This window comes from Homarus americanus, unplaced genomic scaffold (genome assembly GCF_018991925.1).
Source record: "Homarus americanus isolate GMGI-L3 unplaced genomic scaffold, GMGI_Hamer_2.0 scaffold31791, whole genome shotgun sequence".
In the NCBI taxonomy this organism is placed as follows: domain Eukaryota; kingdom Metazoa; phylum Arthropoda; class Malacostraca; order Decapoda; family Nephropidae; genus Homarus; species Homarus americanus.
Window position 1 is genome coordinate 1,890 of NW_024747257.1, and position 8,543 is coordinate 10,432.

The 8,543-nt window shown below is 46.2% G+C and overlaps 2 non-coding genes across 2 annotated transcripts; both read right to left on the minus strand.

The window, feature by feature from the left end:
• Positions 1 to 270: 270 nt before the first annotated feature.
• Positions 271 to 386, minus strand: LOC121879536. The gene has a single exon (XR_006091362.1). It is a non-coding gene; the product is annotated as a U5 spliceosomal RNA (small nuclear RNA).
• Positions 387 to 3,998: 3,612 nt separating this feature from the next.
• LOC121879533 lies at positions 3,999 to 4,161 on the minus strand. The gene has a single exon (XR_006091361.1). It is a non-coding gene; the product is annotated as a U1 spliceosomal RNA (small nuclear RNA).
• Positions 4,162 to 8,543: the final 4,382 nt, after the last annotated feature.

The following is an 8,543-nucleotide window of genomic DNA, read 5'->3' on the forward strand; positions in this document are numbered from 1 at the left end:
TCTTGATAGAGGAAGCGGGATCCTAGTGCTGTCCCTAGGTACCCTTGGTTTGTTTGATGTCTAGAGCAATTTTTAATAAGTGCATGAAATTAATTTTATGACAGATCTGTATTCTCCCAACCTGATTTAGATACGTAATAGTCGGGATAATTGTTCCATCCAGGACGTTGTATATGTGAATAGATTTTTTTTTTTTTTACTACATTAGATCACATACACTTGATTACGACATTGTATGATTCTTTTCAGCTAATTTGAATTAGTTTTGTGAGCCCATGTGAATGGGCTAAGAAAAAATTAATTAAGACTCATTGAGTTGTTCCCCCCCACGGAAATCTTTAGTAAAAGGCGAAAGATTTATGCGTTCTGAAGGGAAACCAGAGCTATGGTCGCAAAGTTGTTCAAGACCCCAACAAACATTAACTTAGAACATACATGGAGTTGTAGTTCCAGCCAAGAAAGACTTTAAAGGTTTTATTGTCCAGTGTCTAGAAGAGTTTTAAAATAAGATTTACAAGTCCTTCGTAACATTTAAGACTACCGTGATTGGCAGTCAAAAGTGGTATTACTTAATGGCATAACTTAGTTCATAAATGTTCTGTTTTATAATATGGCCCTCATTGTGCAACCGTTTAGTCATAATTAATAGTAATCTAATATAATGAAAATAAACCTGGATCTTGATTATAGAAATGCTTTTATTCTTATGTAATATAAGTTATTTTAATGGTGATAACCACCGGTCTCTCATGTCTACCTACCACTATTACGCCTGTATGAAACTGGTAACTTCAGGTCCGCAGGAGTAGCAGTCCAATAAATCTTAAAAAAAAAAACAAAAAAAAAAACATTAAATAATTATTATAGCGCTTGAAATACTATCTACTGTTATATCAAAACATGAACGAGAAGAAAAGTCAAAAGCTAGCGAGCTACAACTTAAATTATTAGTATAAAAGATCAATAAAGAATTTTAAAATACAGCATGTCTAGTTGAGCCCGGATACTTTTACTCTCCTAATTTCCTTCAAACTTTCCCCTCATTTACGTCCACCTAACCCCCCCCCCCCGCCCCAATACTTCCAAAGTACTTCCAACAAAAACCCAGCAACAAATATTAGCCCTTCATCCTTATCTACAGGCTTCAAGTCAAGTTTGATAACGTAAAAAAAAACAAAAAAACATAGGAAAAAAATGCTTCTGTAACAGTGCCATGTAAATTGTCATGTTTTAGAGAAAATCTATGAGAATCTAGTTTAGACAATATTCCTGCCAAAAAGCCATTATAGAGGCATATTACACCAAAAAGAGCCTGCCTATGTGCCTACATCTTAGCCAATCACCGTGACCTCTAAGTGTGACGCGAAAGGCGCAGCTGAGCTGTTTTTTTTTTGTTTTTTTTATTGGACACCCCCTTACATCCTTGTTTAAGGTGAAGCGCAAAAGCGTTTACAGCGCCCAACAGGGAAGCATGCTAAGTTCATGGTTGATGATGATGATGGGATGGAGAGAAGAGAGCCATTGGCTCAAGAAGGTGGAAGACGGTGTAGGAGGAATATGTCTCATGAGTTAAGGGCGTAGAAGCCTGAAGAGTCAAGGGCGTAGAAGCCTGAAGAGTCAGTGGTTTATGTCAAAGCAAGTTATTGGAAGCTCAAACAACTTTCCCTGAATACGAATTCGCAACTTTCGATTTATAGCAGGTACCTACTTTGCTGCCAGGTGAACAAGGACCAAGGGAAGCTGGCAAGTGTGTCTGAACAAATTTCCACCGACCCGGGAATCGAACCCGTGACAACTGGCTTGCGAGGCAAGAGCGGTACAGCTCTACCCACAGGCGCCCCAGCTGAGCTGATTTGCTGAAAATTAGCGTCTCCTACCCAACTACAATTGGGTTGTACAGTAATAAGGTTGAACAAGAGGACAGAACATGATTATGTCTCGTTGGCAATTATGTTTATTGCAATGGTAATTACTTATCTATTTTCATGATAATTTCCGATAAAACGGTTTTGATGGTACAATAAAAGCAGGTACTGTAAATATAGTAGGTGTTACAAGAAATATTAATACTTAGACAATAGATTTTTTTTAAGAGATGATTTAAAGGAAGGGAGCGTAGGCTTTGCTCGGATGTGTGGGGGTAAGTTGTTCCACACCTTCACACCGTGATATTTTATGGAGGAGTAGCTCTGGGTGCCTTAAGTTGTATCTCTGATTATACCGGAACTGGAAATAATTATTGTCAAGCAAGTGATTGATAGATTCAGATTTGCCCCCGAGGGGGATAGTTTATTGGGCACCCCCTTACATCCTGTGCAAGGTGAAGCGCAGAAGCATTTACAGCGCCCATCTGGGAAGTATGCAAAGTTCATACTTGCCTTTATGACTCGTGCATTAAGGGGGTAAAAGCCTGAAGGGTCATAGGTTTTGTCAAGTTACATAAAGTGAGAGAATGATGAGTGCGTGGGGGGAAAGTTCCCGGTACATTTAATCTGTTTATGGCAAAGCGTGGCAGGTCCCTAATAATGTCAAGTGCCAGGCCTGTCACTAGGAGGAGGGATATCTGGTCAGGGAGGGAAGAGGTGTTGGTAACAGCTAGGGACCTGTAGGAGGTGGTCATAGGGCACGTGAGGATGTAGTGAGAGAGGGTGTGAGAGTCGGGTTGGCCACAAAGTTTACAAACAGTGCGGCCAGGCTCAGGGTTGCCAATGTACTCCCATAGGTACCTGTACCCTAGGTGCAGTCTCATGTACATAATCTGTTGAGATCGAGTCAGGGATTGATACTCTTTGTAGTGGCGGTTGTCGTCACTGGTTACAGCGTCATAGTGGCATAGTGTGACGCTACCCCGTTGCTTCAGGTGTGTCCAATTTTCATCGAATGCCTCTCGTTGTGTGGCGTGTATGCGAGATTTGAGATGACTCAAGGAGAGGGCGAGAGCGGCTTCAATATCTTCTTGTGTAGCTTCTTTGGCAAGCCGACCTACAGTGTCACAGGCAGTTATTCCTATAAGTGACGGGATCTAAATAAACTTGACACGGATGTCATCAGTTTGTTCTAGCCCGGCGACGGCGGCTAGGGTGTGTTGGGCGGCAGGGGAGGAGGGGGAGGCTAATTTGAGCCTCGCTAGCGCCGAAGTGCTGTCACTGATTATAAGGAGGTTCCAGCGTTCAGTGCGAGCATACAGTAGGTCGCCACCTCATGAATGCCCGCGAGGATGGCTATGCTTTCAGCATCAGTGGAGGAGGCCCAGTCGTGGACCCTGATTTTCCTGCAGGCCTGGCGCTCAGGAATCCACACAGCTGCCCCAGCCCTGCCCAGCGTGGTAACAGACCCATCACAGTAGACGAGGATAGGAGGGTGGGAGGTCTTAAGAGAGGAGGCGACATCATTAATCTGCTCAAGGCAGTTAAGTTTGAGCATATACCGCAGTTGGGTGGATTTACGACCAGGGAAGGTGTGGACGACAACATCAACACTCGGGGAAGTCCACGGCGGTAGAGGCGAATGAAAAGTGATTGATAGATTTGTAAAGAAAGGGGCATTGCAGTAGGTGTTAACATCTTCGAATTTAAAAATTTTCAATATAGCTAATTTTTTATTTGTGTGATCTGTTTTTTTTTCAAGTAGGTCATTGTCCGTACAACTCTCTTTTGTGCAGTAACCAGAGATTATGTATCAGGTGTTGGTAAACAAGATCATGATAGATTTCTTTCATTGCTGTGACAGTGAGTGACTGTCGAGTGTGATACAGACTATTAAAAAAAACCCAACTTCTTTCAGTATTATGAGTTACTAGGCATCAATTAGAGAGTTTGAAAATCTTTCATTCACACGTAATTGTCAAAATATAAATCATATAAAAGTAGCGTAGAAAAAAAATTCTTTGCTGACCTTAAGCATCAATCAAGTACTATTTATTAACAGAGACCTTGTTAAGCTGTAAAAATACGCCGTTGTACCTTATATTTCTTATGTAATCCCTTATGAATTGTGTAAGGGGGATAGCGCGAACACAGTCCCTCGCTAACAAAAATTGCGCACTCGAGTTAACCACATTTGGGTTAATCGCAAGGGTCAGCATCACCGGAGTGCAATGGTGAGCCTCGCCCTGGGAAAACCGCCTTCGTGATCACGGTATCTCCTGTGCCAGGTAAGTATGCCCTGAATTGTTCATCCTAAACCCTAACCAAACTTGACTGACTATCATTGTGCTGAACCATCTCTCTTATGTTATTTATTTAAATTTATAAACCAATTATATGATAACTTTTTATATCATTCGTAATATGCTAAAATAAAAATTGTCACATTAAAAGTGAGAGGCATATGATGGAAATAAACAAGTTTGGCTTTATAAACTATTCATTTCCATCAAAACACAAACATACGGGGTTAGAAAATTTTAACTATTGATAATTTTTTCGCGTTTTTCTTGTGTCTAATTCAATATGATTTCCCATTAGATCCAAAATAAAGTAATTAATAGTATCTCAACCATCAACTTTAGATTGATTTGCCAGGATAAATTTGTATAGAGGTAAGCCAAGTTTTCTTCTGTAGCAAATTGATGCTGAAGTTTCTTCCTCTCACAATTAAGTCGTTTGGGATATTGCTTATGTACTTTATCTATTAATTATGAGGAACTTGCTATCCAGTGAGGGCTATCCCTCCTAATATAAAACTGAACATTGTGGAAATACTTTATTTGGCATAGTAATGAGATCAATATAGCCCAGAATCATTTTATTGGAAAATTGACTAATAACCAAACTAGAAATTGATACAATTCCAAATTTTCTACAATTATATGCAATAAATATTTATACTTGTGTAAGCATTTTACAAATACTTCAGGAGGAAACGCGCATGCGTGCGTAGTGTCAACAAAGGCTGTAAGAGACTGCTCCTTAAAATTCGTATTTCTGACGAATTCAGAGAGTCTACCAATCCCAGCCTGTGTAGACAACTACAGTAAGACCCAGTTATCAGCACAGTGGCATATATTTTTTTGATACTTTTGGACTTTGTCATTTTTTGGGGATAAAACATCTGGTCCTACCACCCGATCCCTCTGAGCAAAGTTTTCAAGTTTGCGCATGCGCAGTGTGATAGTGTGACGTCATTACCACTCCACCTGACTGCAGTGTTGCCAACGTGTCCTATGCCCGCCGTTAAACGCTCCCGTTCGTTGGAAACGGCGGCAGTAGGTGACAGTGATGCTGACGACTTTCTTCTTGAAGACACGTCAAAGAAGAAGCAGAAACCTCAGAAGTCAGGGTCTCCAGCAGGGGACACGGCTCCCCCTTGCACCCCTTCTGGGGCTGTAGAGGGTGGACTCCTGTCATCAGGGTCCCCAAGTGAGCCTACATGTGGCTCAATGACCGACCCTCCGCCGACGATGGACATAGGGGATTCCCTTTGTCTCCCTGCCCCGTCGCGCCTTCGTCGTCTCGCCTTCCCTCGGGACTTGCCTCTGAACACACGGACGACCTGGTTCTTCCGTCACTGCTCTCCACTTCAGGACTCAACACTTCGCCTCCGCCGAGGTCCCACAGCCGTGATAGTCACCACACAAATGGACGAGACGGTACGCCTGCTCACTCAGGTGGGCTTTCCTGCTCCCCAGGGGGAGGTGATGCTGAAGTTCACCATCATCACCCCAGAAACTCGTCGTACCAAGGTAATGGTTCGCCACGTACCCTGGGAGATCCCTATCGACGATCTTCGCCCTCTTCTCCCACAACTACTGGACATGGAACGCCGCATCAACCCGGTCTCCAAACATCCATCCAACGAACTCATCGGCTGGTGGGTGGGCCCCCTCCCCCCGAAGGTGAATGTAGGACCAATTCACAACTGTCCTCTCGACCGATTTATCGGAACCCCGAAAATCTGTGGTCGTTGCCAATCGTGGAAACACCGCACCTGGGAGTGCACGAGGATGGTCGCCTGCGGTTTCTGTGCAGGTCCTCACGACACAGTGGAATGCAAATCGAAAATTCAGAACAAAATCCCAGTTATTCCACGGTGCGTCAATTGCCATGGCAGTCACCACGCCTGGAATGCCAATTGCCCACAGCGTCCTGGCACTCGCCCGGGGAAAACTTACCTTGTACCACCGCCCTCGTCTCTGACGAAGCCCCTGTCAACCAAACCTCAATCCTATCCACCACCGCCTCTTCCATCCACCAAGGATTTCCCATTGATCTCCTCTCCTCTACCACCCCCTCCATCACCCCTACCACCCATCCTTTCTCCCCTCCCTCCCTCTCCCTACCGTTCTTGGAACAAGGTCGTTGCCGGCCCTGCCACACAGTCACCACCATCTCCTGCCCACCCGGACCCCCGCTGTCTCTCACCAGCACCACCACCTCTTACTCAACTGAACCCTCACCGCCCCTCTCCGTCGCTACCACCACCACATGCCCAGTCGGGCCCTCGGCAATCCTCGCCGCCACCTCCAGCTCATGCACAGGTACACCAAGTTGGTTCTATGGAAACAATCACTCTCCGTCTGGATCGCCACTCCAAGCAAATCAACCTTCTCTCAACCCAACTCGACTTGTTTGTGAAAACAATTGCGACATTGCAGAAGCAACAACAACTCATTCTGGACACCCTGACCCAACAGGGGCGCGCTTTGCAAGCCCTGATGACCCGCCTCCTTCCATCTCCCGAGATGGAGGATCCATCCCTCGCTCTCCCACTCCTCCCTCTCCATTTCTCTCAACAGAATTTGGTACCTCCTCTGGAGCCCTGTCTAGCCCCTCCGACTCATCTCACACCGGAGGCCGTTCCCTCCTCTTCTTACAATGGAACATCCAGGGACTTAGACCTCGCCGGACAGACCTCGCCCAGTTTGTGCTCTCCCATCAAGTAGATGTTGCTCTACTTCAGGAAACCATCACAGACGATGTTACTCCACTCCGCCTCTCTGGCTATTCTGTTTACACCCTGCCTCGGTACCGTGGGCAGGCTCGTGGCCTCCTCACCCTTGTGCGTAACACCATTCCATCTGTTCGTCTCCCTTCACCTGACTCACATGGACCCCCGTCTGAATTACTTTCTGTCTCCCTTACTCTTGGTGACCGGACCCTTCGTGTAGTCAATGTTCATTTCAAGAGTGATTCTCTGGACCCCCAGGTTCTTCACGACCTCCATGATGGGGTTCCCACTATTGTTCTTGGCGACTTTAATGCCCGCCATCCCACTCTTACTCCGGATCATCCCACTCCATGTACCCTTAATGGATCACATCTCTCACAGTTTCTTAATGGGGATGATGATGTTCGCTTTCTTTGTCCTGACGATCCTACTCGCCTCCCCCATAGTTTCCTTGATGTTGGCTTACTATTGAACGGTCATACTTCCTTTCATCCTACCGTCTGCACCGAGCCTGCTCTGTATAGTGACCATCTTGCCGTTACTACCCATCTCAGGCTCTCCTTCTCTGCCCCGACATCAACTCCTTATCGATCCCCTCGCCTTCGTCTCACACAAGATGCTGTTCCTTCCTTTACCCAATACCTTTCTACCTGGGCGGATTCCTATGTTGTCCCTCAGTCCCTTGACTCTTACAGCGCTGATTTTGTTGATGCCGTGTATGACTCTGTCAATCGCGCTACCCCTCCACGCCCTCCCCGTCACCCCAGAAGTGCCACCAACTACTGGTATCGTATCCCTGCCATGAGACATCTCCGGCAGGTAACCCGTGATCTCCACTCTGCCATACGGAGGTCTCGGTCTCCAGAGGACTGGGAAGACTTCAAAAATTGGTGCTCCTTTGCAACTCAGGAGCGCCGTCGGATACGTGAGGCGGACTGGCTATCCTTCACGGGGTCTCTATCGTTCCAGTCGTCACCCTCTTATGTATGGAATCGGATTAATGCTATACGGGGTACTCGACGGAGGCCTCCTCCCCACCCTGATCCCGCCTCCCTTGCCTGCTCTTTAATGGAGGACTGGGCACGAGCTTCCTCCCCAGAGGCACTTCCAGATCCAATGCAGGAGGCAGTGCAGGCCCGCATCGATGCGTCTGAGCCTGTTGTTCGTGCTGCTCTTACCTCCCCTGCCCCCACTGATCATCCCATCACACAGTTCGAGCTTGACAGTGCTCGTCGCTCTAGAAAAGACACCTCTCCTGGGGATGATCAGATAACCTACTCCGTCCTCAACGCCTGTACTAATATTCCTAACGGCCCCTTGCTTGCTCTCTACAATATGTCTTATGAACATGGGGTTCTCCCGTCCAACTGGAAAAATGCCACTATTATCCCCATCCCTAAGCCGGGAGATCCTGGGAAATATCGACCCATTAGTCTTACCTCCTGTGTTTGCAAGATGATGGAGAGGATACTCCATCGTCGCCTTCTTCACACCATAGGCGGCTTCCACAACTCCCTCAATGGTTTCATTCAACATCGCAGCACAGCACACTCCATTGCTTCCTTTTATTGCAATCAGACTGCCCGCGTCTCCGTCTTCCTTGATATCAAGGGAGCCTTTGATACGGCTCAGCCTGCCCTCATTTTAGCTGAACT